We start from the raw sequence: 21,402 nt of genomic DNA, 5'->3' as shown, positions 1-21,402 counted from the left end.
TAAAAATTATTTATTTTTGCACATATTGTGAGAATGTGAATTAATGGACTAATTACCTGTTCTATTTATTACTGTACTAACTAACCTCGATGCTCACAAATACGAAAGATGCATTTCAGAGAGTCCGATATGCTCATGTGGAATAGCAAATGAAGATAATTTTCATTTTGTCTTTACTTGTCCTACTCATACTGAAACTCGAAATAACATGTACTTTTACCAAAAAGGATACACATTCGATTCAGTATTATTCGGAAATGATCATGTAAATGTACCTATAAACATGCAGATTCTTGAATCTGTTCGTTTGTATATTGCACAATCAGGCAGATTTGATTGCTTTTTCTCAGGATAAAATGACTGTTTACTTTCAATTTATGATGCCGACATACTTTATTTCCTATTTTGTATAGTTTGTTCACGATTTACAGTCAAATTATGTAATCATTATTTGTGTTTGTAAGGGAGAGGTGTTCACATAAGCTTACAGCTTGTTCACCGATCCCTGTTGAATATTTTTATAATACTTTTTATTCAATTTTACTGAAAAATATATCTATTTATCTGGTGTCATTTAGGCCAGAACTGGCCCGGTGTTTGTATAAGGTAAAGTGCCAAAATGTATAACTACATGTAACATATGACACAGTAATAAACTATTATTATTAAAAAAAAAATTAAATAAAAATATGTTTAAACAGTGTATTAACTATTCACCTCGAGATTATGTTATAACTTGCAGCCTTATCAAATATACATGCAAGGATTCATGCGCAATGTAAATTTCTCAACTCCAAAAATATTGTTGTGTACAAGGATTAGAACACATTTTTATCATGATAGAAACACATTTTTACCATGTAAATACATTGCAACATTACATAAGTTCACGTATGTACTGACCTTCCACAGGTATATAAAACATTAATATACATACATGAAATGGAAACTGATGAATCTTGAAAAACAAATATCGACTAACAAAATCCCTAGTTACATACTGAATTTTAAATATTTAAACCCAAATGACCAGGGAAACCTGATTGGCATGAACAACTGATCTCAGAACAAGATGATGTTTTCAACATGTTTGACAATATTTAAAGGCTTCGTTTGGATGACTGCTGTTATTTAACTCTAATGTTTAATGTTTCGCATTAATACAAAAACGTTCACGAGAGCATTTAACGGCATAATTCCGTCTCAGAGAGCAATCTACTAAGAACAATGCCATCTCTATTCAAGGATTTATCCCGTCACAATGGAGTAGTATTCTGCTCCCTAATTAAAAACATGTTTACACACTGGTGTCAATGTTGTAATTATCCTTCTCGTTTAAACAAGATCCTTTTTGGCTGGGTCCTCTTGACCTTCTGCTTTGTCAAGGTCAACGTCATTATAAGGGTCAGTTGACTAGAGTTGGCAAAGAGATTGTTTTGGCAGGCAGGCTTTCTAATAGCCATGTAATCCAGGGTATTAAACTCCTAAATGCTGAACTGTGGCTTAAACGACTAGCAATACACAAGGTCACATAAACATTGACAATCGGGCTGGTTGTACTTATTTTAAATTGTGTTGAATTTAAGAAATACTTTGTTGCATGACTGAAAGTCAGTAATTTACATATACGTAGTCGTGTAAGTGAATGAATGTTCTCAATTTCATAGACTTACAAAAAACACTATAAAACCCTTTTTTATACGATTTCGCCATTGTACATTTATTGACCATATCATCAATTCATGGTGATGATGATTCAGTGTTTGATGGTGATGATACCAGGGAATCGTGTCATTGTTATTGCCTCCTCAATATACTGCAAAGTTGTATCAAGAACAATTTTATCGAAATCAATAAATTGTCCATGACATGTGTTTATGTCAAGGCATAATCATGCTACTGACTTCCACAAAGTTTTATTGTTGTGAGGGTCGTATTTTCAAGTTTTATAATGAATCTGGTTTGCTGTAGATGTCTAGCTTCTATTTCGAATATACCAGCTCGCCAACCCCAACCCGAACCCCAACCCAACCCAACCCCAACCCCCACCAATTCCTGATCATACACACGCATACACGCATACACGCACACACGCACTCACTCACACACACAGACTCACTCAGCTGCAGCTCAAAACGATATTTGCCATTTGACATGTTGTGGTGGAAGTGGAACACTTTTCAAAGCCGCATGAAAAACACTCACTCACTCACTCACTCACTCACTCAGCTGCATCTAAGCAATCCTTTATCACTTAATATAGAGTATATTTCATTTATAAAGAAACTCAAAGAGACCACTAGTTCTTCGTTATAACCGTAGTTCGTCATACACTTTTCGACTAAAGTTGTACATACTGTTCATACGTATTTGCCATCCTCTGTAAAACATTCGGGGCGGTGGGGTAGCCTTGTGGTTAAAGCGTTGGCTCGTCACGCCGAAGACCCGGGTTCGATTCCCCACATGGGTACAATGTGTGAAGCCCATTTCTGGTGTCCCCCGCCGTGATATTGCTGGAATATTGCTAAAAGCGGCGTAAAACCAAACTCAGTCAGTCAGTCTAAAACATTCTGTACAAAATAAATAACATAATTGTCATATCTAATAACGTGAAAAGTGTGATCTGATGTTGCAAATTTGTAAAATTCTCCCCAACACTTTACCCCATATTTTATCGATCAATCATAACATTTTGAACAGTTGCAGCTCAGTGCCCCACCCCTACGGATATATTTAAACAAGAACGTTTCATTCATAACATTTCACAAGGTCAGATCAGGTCAGTTGGGAGTAACAAGTACAACTACGCACCTGCCATTAATGTCATAATTCACACACACATGCATACGTTCCTTCTGTCCCAAATGTTAGCAATCTTCATACCATCTCCTATGTCACAGTGTCCATCATGGCTGTGGAGATCAGGTCAGTTGGGAGTAACAAGTACAACCACGCACCTGCCATTAATGTCATAATTCACACACACATGCATACGTTGCTTCTGTCTCCAATGTTAGCAATCTTCAAACCATCTCCTATGTCACAGTGTCCATCATGGCTGTGGAGATCAGGTCAGTTGGGAGTAACAAGTACAACCACGCACCTGCCATTAATGTCATAATTCACACACTCATGCATACGTTGCTTCTGTCCCAAATGTTAGCAATCTTCATACCATCTCCTATTTCACAGTGTCCATCATGGCTTTTATTAATACTAAATGTAAAATATTCCCTGAACAAGCACCATCAAACGTCCCCACGTGGTAACAGGGGGAAATATGCTCGCCGTGTCTTGCGATTCAATCAATTTCCCATTAAGTATTTGTTTGGGCATTAGTCTAAAGATGTGTCCAAACGGCGCCATTAGGCTTGTCAATATCCCCCACGCCAACTCACTCACAAGATGAAGGCTTAAATCCTTTTTTATGATATAGAGATGTAAACGCCCTTCCTGGGATCGAGGGATATTGTCTGTGGTTCACATTGTTATCTGGGAGCTCCTGTTGGGTTACTGCAGATAAATCTTCAAAAAACATAAGTTGAATGCATGGTATGTCTACGTCTTTGACATCTAGATACACATCCGGACTGTGTCACACTAACCTGTCGAGAGGTGACCTAGACATAGGCATGATGTAATATTTGAAAAATCAAAACTTTGGAATGATATGTAGAAAAATACAAACGAAATAACCCTTTCCATACCTAGAAAAACATCTTTGCTAATAGTAGAGTCGATTGTACAATTCCGACGTTTATGAAACGCTGTCGAATAGTGATGGCACCAGGTGTTCGGGTAAAGTAGGCTAGTCTATAGTTACCACCCGCGGGTATGAATAGCAAAAATAAGTTCACCAATTTCAATAATGCCAGGTTCAACGCCTGACGTAAGAAACAGACAGTGACATGTACAGTGCTTTCTGAGATAACTGTTAAACTCTGAAAAGATGCGTTTGCTGCTCTTTTTGGCTGCAGTTATAGATGCTGTTTCTTGTTTGTTCAGGTGAATATTTTACACGCATGTGCGTGTGTTTGTGATGGGTGTCACATTTAATCATCAAGATTACAAAACGGACATGAGCCCCAAGTAGTAGATGGCGGTATTTCCCGTGTTGTGTTGTGGTGAACATTTGACTCTGCATATGTTTTTAAAGGGTACATGTTCACTTCTTCCCTTACTCCTGCTATCGTCGCAATTTCATAAAGATGCATAAACACACGCTAATGACATAGTCAGAATCGTGCAATGCTCTCTGTTTTTGCAGCGATTTCTTATGTTTTGGGAGTAGTTTTGTCGCTTTTATGTGTAGGATATAACATGACACGCGGGCATTATTGAAAAGTAAGCCCGCTTCCAGCGGGAAATGCCCATGGGCCGAAGCCCCGCGGGCATTTTCCAAGGGAAGAGGGCTTACTTTTCAATAATGCCCACGGGTCATGTTATATCCAACTTATAAACCGACCGAAGATATACTTTAGATATATTTCAATATTTGGTATTTACTGTTGAAATCAACTGGGATGAGACTGGCAGCCGACGCCTCGCAATGCACGTGCTCCACACGCGCTACATGTGCCCTGCACGTGCGCTGCCCGCACTACCCGTCTTGCGAGGAACACACGGTTCATACCGACAAACAATCTCAATCTTCACAGCGATCCTTCGTAGCCTAGTGGATAAAACCGCCAAGCTAGTAAGCGAAAGGTTGCGGGTTCGAAACCGGGTGTCGGCACTACATGTTGGAAATTGTCAATAATGTCATATTTTAAGATCGCATCCAGTGATGGCAAGACAAAGTCGTATCAATCTTCAAAACAAGTAATAATTCAAAGTCAAGGGCTATTCCTCAGAAAATCCCAAGGCAGAGGGACGTTATTAAGATAATGCCCGGGGCACAGGGACGTTATTAAGATAATTGCCCGGGACAGAGGGACATTATTTAGATAATTGCCCGAGGAAGCGAGATTGTATCAGATTTGAGGGATATTACGAGAAAAAGTGTCCCCCAAAGAACAATAGATTGACGTCACTGTCGGTTAATAAATATTATGATTATGGAAGGTGAGTGAGTTTAGTTTTACGCCGCACTCAGCAACATTCAGCAATATATGGCGGAGGTCTGTAAATAATCGAGTCTGGACCAGACAATCCAGTGATCAACAGCATGAGCATCAATCTGAGCAATTGGGACCCGACGACTGAACATAACATACTGTAATCAGACTGTGATACCCTCATGGATATTTTAAGAAACGTTCGGCGATAATCTGTAGAAGAATAGTGTACGGTTCAATGGTTGAACTGTCGTAGACTTCGCCTTTTCCAATGCTAACTTCTGGAGTGACAAACAATGATTGATAGTTATCTACGGATTAAATATATTAAAACATTCATGATTGACAACCCAAACAACAACTGGACAAGAATGCAGAACAGATGTTGCCCTACAAAACTGACATCTGCTTAATCATTTTGGGTAATACATTTGCAGACTTATAGCAGAGCTTCTTCATATGTTTTGATCTGTCATTCCTGATCGATAAAATGATTAGGTGTGTCTCATTTTTTCAAAGCAAAATCCAAATCCCTTGTAAAGGAAACCTGGCTGTGTGGCATTGTGTGGCATAATTTCCCAGTAATCGCTGGCAATCTGACCACGAACCACCAGCCGTTCTATGTCAAAGTGGAGAGTTATATTAGAATTAAGCAACTTTGTTGAAATCACAGCACAGCCATGGTCAGTTTATTTTCCTCTTAGCAGCAGGTTGTTGAAGGAAAATTTCCTCGCCCCGTGTAGTCTTGGGTCAAGGGCAGCATGGCGTTAATATCTTCAAACATTAACACCATGAAAAAATGCAAGTCAAATCCATGGTCCACGTTGGGTTTTTTCAAGTATTCGTCGTTAAAATGCAAAGACGTTGACTCTTTTTGTGAACTGCGTCAGTTTAAAGCTTCCAAATGTATGAATATGGAGACAATGTTACCGTGTATGTATTGTCCTTTTATTGTTGATTGTTTTGGGTTTATGAGAATAATTGAAATGTCAACACGTAAACAAAGGCCGAAATAGGAAGTTTTAGCACCTCCACGTGAAGTTATTGTTTTCGGATTTTATTTCGGTCAAGGTTGCGACTTTCATGTTTTTGTGTTAGCACGTTAATTCTGACTTCTGACGGATAATTTGTGTTGGTTTATATCATCGCTGCTGACCCAAATAAAGGAACCTGCCTTTAGCTGTATTTATTTGTTGCTTTGGTACATCCATACTTGGAGATCTCTTGGACAGTGCATGAGTGTATTGATGTGGTTTGACATTATGGGAACAGTTCCTGTATTAGCCATCAGAACCCCCCGTCCCATACCAGGTGGACTGATCGGAGGGCGTTACTCAATGTCAAAACCTCAAACCCTTGCCTTCCAGTTGATACAGGACGATGGAGTAAAACACTCAACCACCACCCAAGTTAAAGATTATGCTCTCTTTGTAATATACTGGACAAAGTATGTTAGAGATATTGGTATTTTTATGATTGATATTTTATTATGATTAAAATTTACATATATCCCTAACTATTTTTGTCCAGTATATAAACGGTATTGGAGATAAATTTCACACTCTGTTTATTTGTCCTACCTTGGTCCTACAAAGGTAAACATATATCAAGAAACCCAGATATAAACGAAATGAACAAACTTTTTCCCCTAGAACAATTACGAAATTTGCTATTTTTTGCAAACTAATAATGCCTCCCGTAAGCAGCGCCCCAAAATGAAAAAAAACGTATGAGTGTAACATTATTCATTTAACTGGTCATTGTATGCAGACACGTAGTGATTGCAAACAACCGCTATGTATATATCCATTTTATATATCATACATGTATTCAACAAATATAAGTTGTACATCATAATGGTGTAAACATGTACCTCTAATGCCGCAGAACACCAGAGTGAAGGTATAGTTCAGGTCAGTTCAAATCCACCCTGTGGTGTCTGTGGCGAACCCTGATCTGGTGTCTCTGCTGTAGACGTCTTTCCTGGAGACCTGAGTCAAACTTTCCCAGTTTGTTACAAGGTTAACCATCAATAGCTTGGTTTATACAATTTGCATGTACGTACAAAAATAATCTTAATTTAACTGAAGATGAAATACATGTTTTACTTTATTGTAAAGCCTACTTAGATATAAGGAATAAGTTTCTGGGTAAATATTTGAAACATCCTATTTCACAACACAGTTTTATAAACATAATGACTTCAACAAACATAAATGTTGGGAAAATAAATAATTTGTGCCTATTTTTATATAATGTTGGGAAAATAAGAGATTCTGATGTTTTTATGTAAAACCAGGGATAATCTACAACGTTATATAGTCTCCCTGGTAAAACGCATGTAACTTCTTATCATTTTTATGAATGTATTTTGGGCCAGTGGCCTATTACTGAATAAAATGTCTGTCTGTCTGTCTGCATGTACGTACACTACATGTAAATTCACCTTTAGCGCTATAAATTACATTTTAAAGAGTACATGCATGAGTCTGTAAAAAGGTGACATTAATGTCATGTGTGACTAATAATGCATTGTAATTAGGTTAACGACCAACTGCTTGTTTGATATGGCTTGAAGGTAGGTACACTATTGTAAATGACAGTTCAGTCTATTATTTACACTTAAAAGCGTATGAATTCGTATGTAAATCTAAGTACATTTATGATATATGTGACTATGCATTGTAATAGATAAACTTAAGTACCTTGTATTTTACAACGTCACTATGACTTCGGTATGACATCGGTATGTACACGGAGCAGTGGGGTAGCCTAGTGGTTAAAGCGTTCGATCGTCACGCCGACGACCCGGGTTCGTTTCCCCATATGGGTACTATGTGTGAAGCCCATTTCTGGTGTAGCCCCGTGATATTGCTTTAATATTGCTAAAAGCGGCGTAAAACCATACTCACTCACGCTATACACAGTACATTTAGCATCCTGGCATTTCTTTCTTCCTTTTTGGAACCACCTACGCTGTGAACAAATCTGAATAAAAGTAAATAAATTAAATTTATGTTTTGAATCAACAGAACTCCAAATCTCTTTGTGGTGCGAAATGTACACATGTTTAAGCAAGAAAGGCTTAGTATAATTCTCATAAGACGTTACCTTGTTTTTCATAATACGATAATCTTACTGTGGTTAAGCGGTTTGTCTATTTGAATAATGCAACAAAAAGATGCTTACAGTATGATATAATATTATTTGTTTTCATGCGTTTCTCTAACTCAAACCTTGATTTTTGTAATCCGACATAAGCGTACACAGTAATTCCATCACCAGCTCTCCAAGTTGTGGGCATTACATATGTGATCTGACATCAAACCAAGACGACTATGTTGTATATTTGTCTAACCCCCTAAGTGTCAAGGTTAACATCTCTTTCATTCAAGCTTTAACCTTGTTTGTATAATGATATCACTTGGCATCGCATGTCAAGAATTATGAATGATTTATCTTTTCGCTTCGAAAGATCAAAAGAATTTGTTAAAAAATGCAAGCCACAAAATCTATTCCACTTTCATAACCAACATTACATACACGCATAAGCCGTTTCTTGCATCCTCGTCAGAAGTATAATTCTAAATGTTTGTTTTTCTGGGGTGTTTTTGTTTGTTTCTTTTTTGTTTACCGCTGCATTCACCATTTTCCTGCTATATGAAAGCGACCTGTAAGTGATCAAGTCTGAACCAGATAATCCAATAATTGACTTCGTGAGCATCGACTTGCGTAACTGGGAACCGATGACATGCATTAATGATGTCCACTAGCCTGACCACCCAGACCAGCCGCCTCTTATGACCAAGATTCTAATACAGTCAACTCTCGTTAATCCGACACTTGTGGTTGCAGAGAAATATGTCGGATTAACGAAAATGTCGGATTAATTATATTTTGTGAAAATATCAATGTTTGCTAAATGTTATGATCGTCATACTGTTGCATGCATATCAGGTAGATCTAGTTATCTTCATCGTATGTAAAAATATTCACAGGAATAAAAACAATACTAACAATACATCCTTGTTATCATTTATTAACATTCATAGATGGCATAACATACATATATAATCACATAAGCGAACAGTTTCATATCTATTTCAGAACCACATTGTAGTTTACAACGTATTTTATGGCTTCATATAACATTAGACACGATGTGCGGGGTACTGTCTATGAGATGGGGCGGTGGGGTAGTCTAGTGGTTAAAGTGTTGGCTCGTCACGCCGAAGACCAGGGTTCGAATCCCCACATGGGTATTATGTTCGAAGCCCCTTTCTGGTGTCCCCCGCCGTGATGTTGCTGGAATATTGCTAAAAGTGGCGTAAAACCAAACTCAGTCAGTCAGTCAGTCTATGAGATACAATGCATGGTGGAGATATTACATGAGGTACTATTACAATATATGGCACATATGATATGGGGCATGTATCACATTATAGGTAATGCATAAGGATTGTATATGGGGCATGAAACACAGTATACGTAATACATAAGGATTGTATCTTGGGCATGTAACACATTATGTTAATACATAAGGATTGTATCTGGGGCATGTAACACATTATATGTTAATACATAAGGATTTATCTGGGGCATGTAACACATTATACGTTAAAACATAAGGCTTGTACATGGGACATCCAACACAATAAGACAATACATGTGTAATACATAAGGCTTGTATATGAGGCATGTAACACATTATATGTTAATATTTAGTGGTTGTACATGGGACATCCAATACAATACATGTGGATTGTGTATGGGTCATTAATACAGTGGGCACTATGCGTATGGCATTGTAAACGTGTGACACTGAGTGGGTCATCAGTATATATACATAATATATGGAACAAAGTACATTATACAGTGTACATATTCTGCGTGTATTATTATACACGTATACACCATATAAATATGTCATGTGCATGTATATGGTATATGGAACATAATCTATCGACAGTATACATTCACAGATGATGCATGTGTCATTATACAAATGTTCACCGAATACATAATACATGCAACTACACTTTAATCATCACCAATCATAACTATTCAATGGGGTATTCGGGACGGTGGGGTAGCCTAGTGGTTAAAGCGTTGGCTCGTCACGCAGAAGACCTGTGTTCGATTCCCCACATGGGTACAATGTGTGAAGCCCATTTCTGGTGTTCCCCGCCGTGATATTGCTGGAATATTGCTAAAAGCGGCGTAAAACCATACTCACTCACTCACTCACTCAATGGGGTATACATATGGCATTCCATGCATTTAAAGTATAGGATATTATACGTGTATACTTTGGGACGTATTACATCGTCTTAATACATTGGACATATGACGTAGGCGACGTAAATCCTGAAAGGAGCATTCGAAGTAAACTGCATGTGCCAATAAAACATTGGCCATAAGTACCTCTATCTCCTGAGCACAATTCCGATTTCATTGCTGTAATCCTGCAAAACGTCGTGTTTACATCCCAATGCCGTAAAGAGACAGCCATTAACATATGATCCAGTTGTGGTTGTGCCAACGGGGACGCCCTTCCTGGTGATAAGGGAAGGATTCCACCTTCATCCCTTTGTGAAGTCTGGTAACAGTTCAAAAATGTGTTTCACGAAAAATATTTACTTGCAGCCATAGACATATTAAACTGACCTTTTTTGTATACATAGAAGATTTAATCAAGATATTAAAATGAACACTGTAAATGTATGAGTGTATGTGGAGGCACACGTGTAGAAGTGCATGTTACCAAATGTGTGGATGTAGATACAGATATGTAGGTGTATGTGGGGTCGGTGTAGATGTAGATGTCGATAAGATGTGGAGATGTAGATGTAGGTACAGACATGCATGTTGCCTAATTTTGCAAGTGATTCACACCATTGTTTTTAGATATAGCACGATAAGTCAAAGACACAGCAATGGAACTTAGTAAATCTTAGTTCAGCCTCTGTACGAGTGAATGAGTGACGCCAAAGTCAGAATTTCTCAGAAAGTATTGGATGAAAAAACGACCATTCATTCGTTCGTTCGTTCATTCGTTCGTTCATTCATTCACAATCCGAACTACAGTTGGCCACCACAATGGGCTATTGTTGATACACAGCGCCAGAAAGCTCGATGTATATAATATGAAAAAAGGATATGAGAGAGGAACCGATATTTAAAGTATAACTAGTGTATGGTGTATCGTTTAATGACAGTGGAAGAACAAAGGAAGTATGGTTTCTTCTCAATATATACATAATTGGTATAATTCACTGGGTACATAACACGTGACACTGGGTTACGTAGCATGTTTTTATTTATGATATTTCAGTGCTTATGACAACCGCATTTTGTACTGGAATTCATTTCCACCTTTCTGTTCCTGTTTTGTAATGTGGGTAGCATAGTGGTTGAAGCGTTCGCTCGTCACACTGAACACCTGGGTTCGATCCCCACATGGGTACAATGTGTGAAGCCAATTTCTGGTGTCCCCCGCCGTGATGTTGCTGGAATATTGCTAAAACGGCGTAAAACTAAACTCACTCACTCACTATATGTTCTTTGTGAGCCGCCGTGTGGACAGCTTCACTGGAAGCAGTTCCTGTTACTTGAATAGTATAAATACAAGTCCCCTTGAAGTAGAACAATGGTTCTATACAATACATTTGTATACATTTTTATTGTTTGTGCATGGTAGTGTAAGACATGAAATACATGTTATTATAATCACTAAAAACATTTTTTTAATTCGATTACATTTGCTTGTTTACTGTAATGCGCGACATTAACCGTATAAATTACTATAGCGTGTGACATAAAAAGGGAAAACAACAATTGAAATATTTGTGATACAAAAATAATGCATAAATAGTTCAAAACGAATAAAATATTTTTTTAATCTTTTCCAAAATGTGTATAAACAGAAAATACATGTTCTAAATTTCATACACTGAGATTTTTTTATTACAGTGTTTCAATAGCATTCACAAAAACATTATGCTGCAGGCAAGGTAATATGTAAGCAGCATTACGACTTAGCAACACCTTCCAAAGCGACTCATAACGTGATTAAAAAACTTTAACCTCTCAGCCCGGGATTGTATGTACAGGTAAGCTACAGGTATATACTAGATAAGCTACGTAGAAGTCAGGTCACGATCTACTCCCAAGGCCATGTAGTAATTGCTCAGATATATTCAACAAATCACACTAAATCCATACGACATTAGTAAGAAAATATAATATTTGCACTGTGTCTGGTGTTTCTTACCAGAAGTCTGTTTTGGCGGCTGGTTCCTGCTTTTAATGTATGTGCTTAGTTCATTTTTTGTTATGCTTAAAGAAACATATTTGCAGAATGATAACGTGGGCTGTTGTGTACAAACAATCGTACAAACAGAGGGCTTTACATGAGGAATGTGGACTACTGCCAGCTGTGAAATTGTTTTAAATACTTTCTTACGAAGAACCTATATGTATAGGTATTACAAGACGCAATGCTGGCAATGTTTTATACTTTGTTTTTTATCAGGGACGAAAAAGAAAAACAAGTGTTTTCGATCACATATTATGCATATATAATGCATATTGGCCTTATGATGTTATGTACACCGTGTCGTGTATATAAATGCTGATATTGATTAAGTGTCAGGTGTTTCTTTTTTCCGTCAATCAATAATTCAGTTACAGACAGACAGATTTATTTCAGTAAAGGGCCATAGGCCATTGTCTTTACACAATGTTTAACTTATGTGCGAAGTAATAAAGTAGTATTCATCTTTTTCCTTAATCTTTGGACTTTCTCCAGATAACGACATATCTTATAAATAACAATATTATTTGTTGAGGACATCAAATTTAGTGTTGTACAGATTAACAATCTTTCTGTGTAAATTTACTGAGGTAAATTTTTCTAGGTGAATTGTAACTATTACAGATAAACATTACATGGTATTAATCTTCGATATAAAATTCGTTATTCAATTTACAAAATGGACAATACCTTTCAGAGTGCAAAATATGACAATATCTTCCAGTTTCTACAGTCAAACCAAAATTACTACATCGAAATCTCGAAAGGGTGGATCTGAGTCTCAATGCAATTTACATGTAATCGTAATAATAGTAACAGTCCGCTTACATGGCGCTCATATCCAGGTGCGCTGTTTACTTATGACACCATCGTACTGATTATGTTCAACTCCCTGGGGAGTATACAGATAAAAAATTGTCTTACATCAGGCCATGATTGTGTTCTTGAAAGGGATCGGTTTGTGCCGAGCCTGCATCAATGAACATTTCATTCGCGTTCTTATGAACTGTTGATTGTCGCCATACCTGGAACATTGTAAAACATTTGCGGCAGTAAATGTTTAACGTTGATTTTGATGTTGCGTCACAATATCTTTTGAATTAAGTATGCTTGAACATGTACCAGGCAAACCAGTGTCTGAAATATCAGCAACTTTCGACGGCATCGACCAAATCACAAAGCATGACACTGTTTCCAATTGTTCAGTTGAATACTGAGCGTGAAGATCCGGGTTAGAATAGGTCTTCAGTAACCCATGCTTGTCGTATGAGGCGACTAACAGGATCGGGTGGTCAGGCTCGCTGACTTGGTTGACACATGTCATTGTATCCCATTTGCGTAGATCGATGTTCATGCTGTTCATCACCGGATTGTCTGGTCCAGACTCGATTATTTACAGACGGCCGCCATATAGCTGGAATATTGCTGAGTGTGGCGTTGAACAACAAACAGTTGAATATTTTACTTGCCTTTGAATGTGTTTGTGATAGGTGCGACCGGTAGAGTATGATATTACGCTCCGCTTTTCCCAGGCACCTGGTATGAGCGCTATTTGATGGGGATTCATATACATCGGAATCTAGTAATCAGAATCGTTCAATGGGCTCTGGGGTTTTTCTCGGGAAATAGTTCCGCGTCTGGCAAAAAATACTGATCGTTTTTTTTCCAAAATGTGTGGATTTCGAATGATACCGGTTGGGCAGGACATGCTAACCCATTTCACCAACACTGGCGTTGTTACTTTTTCAATGGTACATTCAAACAATTTTCACCGATATTTTATACCCATTACGCCCGACGGAATCTGTTTCTTCAGATAATCAAGACAGGGTATTCATTTTTCATGGGCGTTATATGTTTACGTTCCCAGAAATATATTGGGTTTTATTGAAGAAAAAATGAGCAAACATTTTTTAGGCTTTTTTCCCTTTTAACAACCCATGGGAAGGTTCAAACACCTTCGCACATGTTTGGATGGCAATCATTTATTTACGTTATATTTATATTCAGCAGAGAACACGTTTATACTGAGTAACATATATGTGTATGTTTGTCAATGTCGTAACACTGAATTCACTAAGCTTTGACATCATAATGTCAATGTCATAAAAATATTGAAATAAAATGCGTGGCATTTGTTCACAGTGCGTACCAACGTGCTAAAACATCACAAAAAGCGTTGCCCAAATCCTGCTATCGCAGGTCGATTTATGAAACTATGTAGTAAATATTGAAATGGTCATTTCAGAACAAACATGGAATGTTCATTGTCAATACCACCATCTCTACTGCAGCGTCACAACCTAATATCCTCGCTACCTGTAGCTGATTTCTGTAAACATTCACAACACATGAATCTTTATCCACAGCGTATCTGAAGCGAGTCGAACCTGCTACCATGTGTACCAAAGTGTTAAAAAGATCACAACAAATCTCAAACATAACCTACATCGTTTACAAGCTGTGCTTTTAAACCTTGGCATCAACTGTCAAGGATACGCGATAATTCACTATTTAATTTCATCCATTGAAAAAGTAAATGTGTCAATAATATACGACCTTGACAAATCGTCCAAAATCCAACGTTGTCAAATATTAAATAATCGACAGGAAAAGGAAATTATTGTATCGTAAGGTTGCTTGAGCTGCAAATAGTTCTTACATTTCGATTGGGGAGTTACGACAGCCCAATATCAATATTTGATAGACATGACTTTTAATTCATTTCCTCCTAATTCCAAGAGGATATATCACAGCATGTTAGTTCACTATAAAAGGAAACTACATTAACACTCAAGTATTCAATTTCAGCACGAGCAGTTAACATAAAACATTGGCCATTGTAAAGGTAAATCAGTTATATTTCTCTGTTTAGACGGAAGCAGTTCCAGAAATGGTCACAAGAACTTGTTATATTCTGGTACTGTCAGTAGCGTTATGATCAACGGTTTACAGTGTGTAATTTCCAGCAGATTTGAACATATTCGCGCTGTATGTTTTACTGTCGTTGTGCTTAATAACATGTTTCATATACACCCAGTGTCATCATTGACATAAAGGGACGCTACAGTATAGATCTTTTAAAGTTTGCTTATATTGTGTTTAGTGTTTTATTTTCTATATCTGCCATTACATAGATGCGAGTTAGATATATAAATTGATGAGAAGAAATCCGTATACTACAACGTTTCAATTGACTTCCTAGACAACAAGGGGCGGTGGGGTAGCCTAGTGGTCAAAGCGTCCGCTTATCACGCCGAAGACCCGGGTTTGATTCCCCACATGGGTACAATGTGTGAAGCCCATTTCTGATGTTCCCCGCCATGATATTGCTGGAATATTGCTAAATATTACTCACTCACTCCTAGACAACAAACATGCAGTTAAATTACACTCACTAAATCTTGTTTGTTCACTACCGTTATTAATATTAAATGTTATATAGGTCCACACAATGCAGTGACAAATATCTGAATAAGTCAAACTTTGCTTCTTAGAATTTCAGTTGTACCACGGCGTTCCAACTGTGAGGATATTGGTGGTTGATGACGTCACAGTCAAACTGTTATCACAAACTCGCCATTGTGACGTCATATTTCTTATTTGTCTAGACAGCGTTGAGAGTCGCTAATATCGTCTTGTGCAAAAACCAAAACGTCATTACACTCGAATAATGGAAACGGGACAGATGGCACATGTAGCTCATGATATTCATACATGTATTTTTTAAATAGTTCATATTTGATGCATACACATCCGTACTGTTTGCAATATATTTGAGCCATTCTCATTAGCATACTGTTATGAATGACTGACCATATTCGCCTGCTGGATAACACTTATCAACAGGTATAACATACTTCACAAGTTTTGGAATGTAATCATATCATTGAATTTCCCCATTAACTGTTTTAGTCCTACAAAATATACGGCCAAAGCATAAACTGTAAGAAGCGGTTTCTTTTACCAGATTCCGTATTGAATATATGTAAATATCAAAATACGTGTCTGTGAAATATGCAATCGGACAATGTGCTTTCTTTCAATCTGTGAAGAACAGAAAATCATCATGCACTTATCTTTTAAATATAACACTATTTATTACAATCCATTATAAAAATATAATTATTTTAACATCATCAACAATTTGCAAGATGCGTTCTCCAATATCGTCCGGCACACGTATGAATGTCCAAATTCCTAAAGATTATGTGTTCTGTGTACATTATCAATATGCTTTCTTCTTATTCATATTGAAAAACTTAATTACCATAAAAACACTTTTTAAAAAGACATGCAATGAATTGTTGCAAGAATCAAACATATACAGATAGCCAGATTCAATTATTAGCACAAGCTACGATTGACCTCTTGCCAATTCGTAGTTTGATACAATATATGGATATAAGGCGTCAGAAACATATTGTCTGTAAACACGTCTGAGATGTCATTGTTTCCACAGCTGAAAAAATGTGTTTAAATATCGATATTTAACATTTAATCAGTTTAGCTATGTTATTCATTCCTTCTTATTCAAAGACTCACTTGGTTGTAAATGGCGGTAATTCATAGGTGTAAATCCCTAAATCCTTATAAACGCCACATGTGCAAGGTTTTAAACACTATGAATGACTAACAATACTTTATGTTTACAGTGTCTTGACGATAGAGCCATTGTGCTCCCGTGGCTTGTGTTCTTTAAATTTTTAAAACAGGACAGCTGCATGCTCCCATATGGTAATACACACGGTGTTCAAAATATGAAAAAAGTGCATTTCTGAAAAAGTCTTTGCACCTTGGCGACAAAGGTAATGTGCACCAATTTGACCCAGATATATCGCCGATCTGAGCTAATACTACAGCTGTCTGACAAAGGATTTAAATCACTCATTCTTTCTAACCCAGTCACTGTACTACAAGGCTTCATTACACGTGACCAGAAACAAAAACCTCTGCATCCAAGTTCCAAGTGAGACAATCTGGCAGCGAAGTGTTCATTATCTTGTTGAACTTGACACCAGAGAGTGTGGGATAATACCTGGTATTTTCGACTTAACTTTGGGAGATCAACGCACGAGAAGAACTTACATAGCTCCCGCGAGGAGCGCATGTCCACGTGTGACTTAAAACGCTCTCCATTTACCTAGGAAAAGCCTTAAGCAAAGATGCTACACAGGCAAGAAGAACGTGTGAAGAGGAATGCATGTGATTAAAACAATGGTTGCTGGCTTGTGTCAACATGTCGAACACTCCTGGTATAACATAGATCATCACTGAAAGGCATTGTTGAGCCGGGGCACAATGGTCAACCGTGTCAGGAATCCCGTGTGATTGATTGGTAGCACTTGACCACAGGTTATTCAGACACCTATACTTGAGCTATTCAAACATCTTAGTTGTGTTCCACAGTCCATGCATTCACGGTATCATTATTTGACACTGTACAGGTTCCTTCAATCATTCCTAGACAGAATCATCGATGGTAGGTTCTCATGAATTCTGTCAAATGTGATCATTCATGACTCAAAGTCACCTCTCTGGATCACAGGTGATTGAATGACCAACTTAAACTTGATGACCGGGAGGATGGAGAAGGTATTCGTCAAAGAGAATTTGCGATCAATAGAAACGGAGTTGTTTTGGGTTGATTTGGGGTGGGGTGGATCTTATTGATACGCTAACTTTATGAAATATATATAATTCATTTTGGGTATCACCTTCGTATCCTTTGAGCAATATCGTTGAATTTGAGCAATATCGTTGCTATATTTTAATGAAGTATTTCCCTCATTAGTTTCTGTTTGAGCTCAGAGAGAGGGACAGAGTTTTAGTATTCATAATGCAGTGACGTTCTGGGTAGTTCTTCTGATATGAAACATCGTGTCGTAGTAATAAGGCCAATCAAGCATCTGCAGGACTTATACCATGACTTAAACATTGATAATGACTGAATATTTAGTATACATATTTGCATATTTAAACCATTTTTAATTGATTATTTAATCACAATTCTTGGATGCTAAATATGAAGACCACTTCTAGTGCCCCCCTGCCATTGCTGGAATATTGCGGTGTAAAACTTACTCACTCTCTAATTATTCTATACTATGTGCTTTTTAAGCGACTGAATGTTCACACGTACTAGTTAACCTTACTGAACTATCTTGTTCTGTTGTTGGGGATGAAGAATCGGGGACTGGGAGGGGGATGTGCATTTCCAATGAAGAATCTAAACCTGAAGACTATCTAATTAATTTGTACTTTACATGAATCAGTTTTACATCATTTCCAGGAGCTTAATAAGGTGATGGCTTCCTATAAACCTTAGAAACGGAGAACCGACATGGTGGCGGGACCTTTTCCCTAATCAGCGACGGTGTAGCCTAACGGTTAATGCGTTCATGAGTACAACTCATGAGTACAATATGTCACACTCATTTCTGGGTCCGCGAAATTATTCGAATTTGAAACCATATTCACTCACTCACTGGGAAATGGGAATTTTCCCTGCCTTGATAAAAGAACTATTTTAAAATTGACAAAAACATCCCAAACATTCACATTAAATAAACTTGGTTTTCTCACTTGATGATGATTATTAAGAAGCATGGAAAAATAAATTCCCTCATTCTTCGAATAAAAAGATAAAAGTAGACTCATGTTTTGTTGCATTGTCGAAATAGTTTATTGTCAGACATATTCGTATTTTAAAATCATAATGATTATTACAAATTCAAAGTTTCACATTCTCCTAAACATCAACATTGCGCTACATCATCATGATATTATATTCAATATACCCTTCTAAATGTTAAGTCCTACCATCGCCTCAATGAAAAGTTTGACTGGATTAGATGTTGGAGTTTTGACTTTACACTCCTCCACCACAAAAAAAAATCCGACTTCAAGGCGTCAAACACTCAACGAGAACATGTGTAGCGGTCAAGGATTAGTTAAGTCAAGATCAAAGTCAAAACTGTTTATCCGCGGTCCATATAAGAGAAATGAAAAGCCAATAAAACAATATGAACAAAACATGGATTTTACGTTATATTTTCTTAATAAATGTATAAAATACTCGATTGTACATTACTTAGTTTTGAATTTATAAATAGATTGAAATTTCATATACCATTTTCGCGAACATCTTGTGTCATCACTGACCTTCAGTGATCCATTCATATAATTTTCACAGCTGTTTTTCCCTTTACACCAAACAGAATGTGTTTCTGAGGATAGTTAAGACTGGGTGTTCTTTGCACTGATTTCCTTATTACAATTCTGGCAAATTGACTTTAACTGGCTCGATACAATGCAATGACTTCAAACCCCTCCTAAGGTGTAATTATCAAAACATCCATGAAATTAAACCTACCATCTTCTTCTAATGTCCATTCATTTCTTAAACAGGCTGTTAATGTTGAAGTTAAAGCGATATTATTGTATAAAAGTTCCGATGTATAATTAACATAGAGTCAGTATTAACGTTTACCGTTTAAAAATAACAATGAAAAAGGTACATTCTCGGAACCAAAAATTCAAAAAAATCTGTGAGATCAAAAGTGAGCATGTGCGTTGTTTGGAACGCCGGCTAAACAAGTGCGCGTCTGATCTGTTTTAAACCGAGCGCTTGTGTTTATCACGAAGAGGCGTCTCCAGCAAGTAAAACAGCAAAAACGTACGTACGTACGCCCATTGAATCTCCCCAGGACTCGCGACACTGCCAACACGTAATCGGAGGTCTCTCGTAGATCAGAGCAGCACGGATTAGACAGTTGACTGGAGCTCAGTCGGGTTAACCCACACGATGTGTGCTTGGCGTAATTAAAAATGATAGCGCAACGGTGCAGTTTAAAATGTTTTTGCAGCTTGAATTCCTGAACGAATATTTGAAAACGAATTTATCGAACCTTGCGCACATGTACGAAAATGTGAATAAGAAGCGATTTATAAGTTCAGTGATGTGGCTGCACTTACCACGAGGGGTGATGATGTACCAAATTGTGTCGGTGATGACATGGAATAGAACTTCATCAGTGATGAAATGATTGCGTAACCTTGCATATTAAGGCGTTGGTACAGGCTTGAGATACGAGGACATAATGATCTATATTACCCTTTTCGCAAATATCTGGTGTCATCAGGGGCGGTGGGGTAGCCTAGTGGTTTAAGCTTCCGTTCGTCACACTGAAGACCTGGGTTCGATTCCCCACGTGGGTTCAATGTGTGAAGCCTATTTCTGGTGTCCCCGCCGTGATATTGCTAGAATATTTCTATAAGCGGCGATAACTAAACTCCCTCAAAGTCGATGGTGTCATCACTGATTTCCAATTGTCAATATGTGTTGGCTTTCACGACCTTCAGAAACGGAATAAACGAAAATTGGTATTCAATGACGGTGACATTTATGTTACAACGGTTATGATCTGTTATATAACACTAATAATATTAAAACGTATATGTTGACGATTAATGTGTGTTGCTGGGCAATAAAATAAATGATTTAGATCTGTCTTTAACATAAAATAACAGATAAGGTTATTCGTGGATATAGCCAGTATTAACCCATTAGAATGGCATATTTTCATCATGCGGAGATTAAAATACGAATTGCAAATAATCTTTAGTATCCATGTCGTCCAGTCGGTCCGACTTGTATCGCTTTTATGTAAACAAATGGTTGCGGTCAACCATGTTGTATTCCAATAAACGAGATACAAAGTGTGGTTTGGTGGTAAAGGCGTTGTCATGTCGAATCCGTAACGGGTGCGCTTTGTATGAAGCCAGTTCTATTCCCCCCTCGTTATTTTGTATGAAGCCAGTTCTGTTTCCCCTCGTTATTTAGTTTGAATATTTATAACACAGGCTGCTTTACTCTCATAAGTTCATATCCAGTGATCAACATCGTGAGCATCGTTTTACGCAATTGGGATACGATGACATGTGTCTAAGAGGTTAGTGAACCTGACCACCCGATCCCGTTAGTCGCCTCTTACGACGAGCATGGGGTGCTGAAGATCAATTCTAATC

At 37.5% G+C, this 21,402-nt stretch overlaps 1 long non-coding RNA gene across 1 annotated transcript; it reads left to right on the top strand.

Annotated features, from left to right (window-relative positions):
- Positions 1 to 2,535: 2,535 nt before the first annotated feature.
- Positions 2,536 to 13,166, top strand: LOC124273495. Its single transcript, XR_006897663.1, has 3 exons — positions 2,536 to 2,558; positions 2,775 to 2,779; positions 13,070 to 13,166. It is a non-coding gene; the product is annotated as an uncharacterized LOC124273495 (long non-coding RNA).
- Positions 13,167 to 21,402: the final 8,236 nt, after the last annotated feature.

Source organism: Haliotis rubra, unplaced genomic scaffold (assembly GCF_003918875.1).
Source record: "Haliotis rubra isolate DU_JTF1 unplaced genomic scaffold, ASM391887v1 Scf181, whole genome shotgun sequence".
NCBI classification, from domain to species: Eukaryota; Metazoa; Mollusca; class Gastropoda; order Lepetellida; family Haliotidae; genus Haliotis; species Haliotis rubra.
Note: the sequence above shows the minus strand (reverse complement) of the source record. Positions and strands in the feature narration are given on the sequence as shown.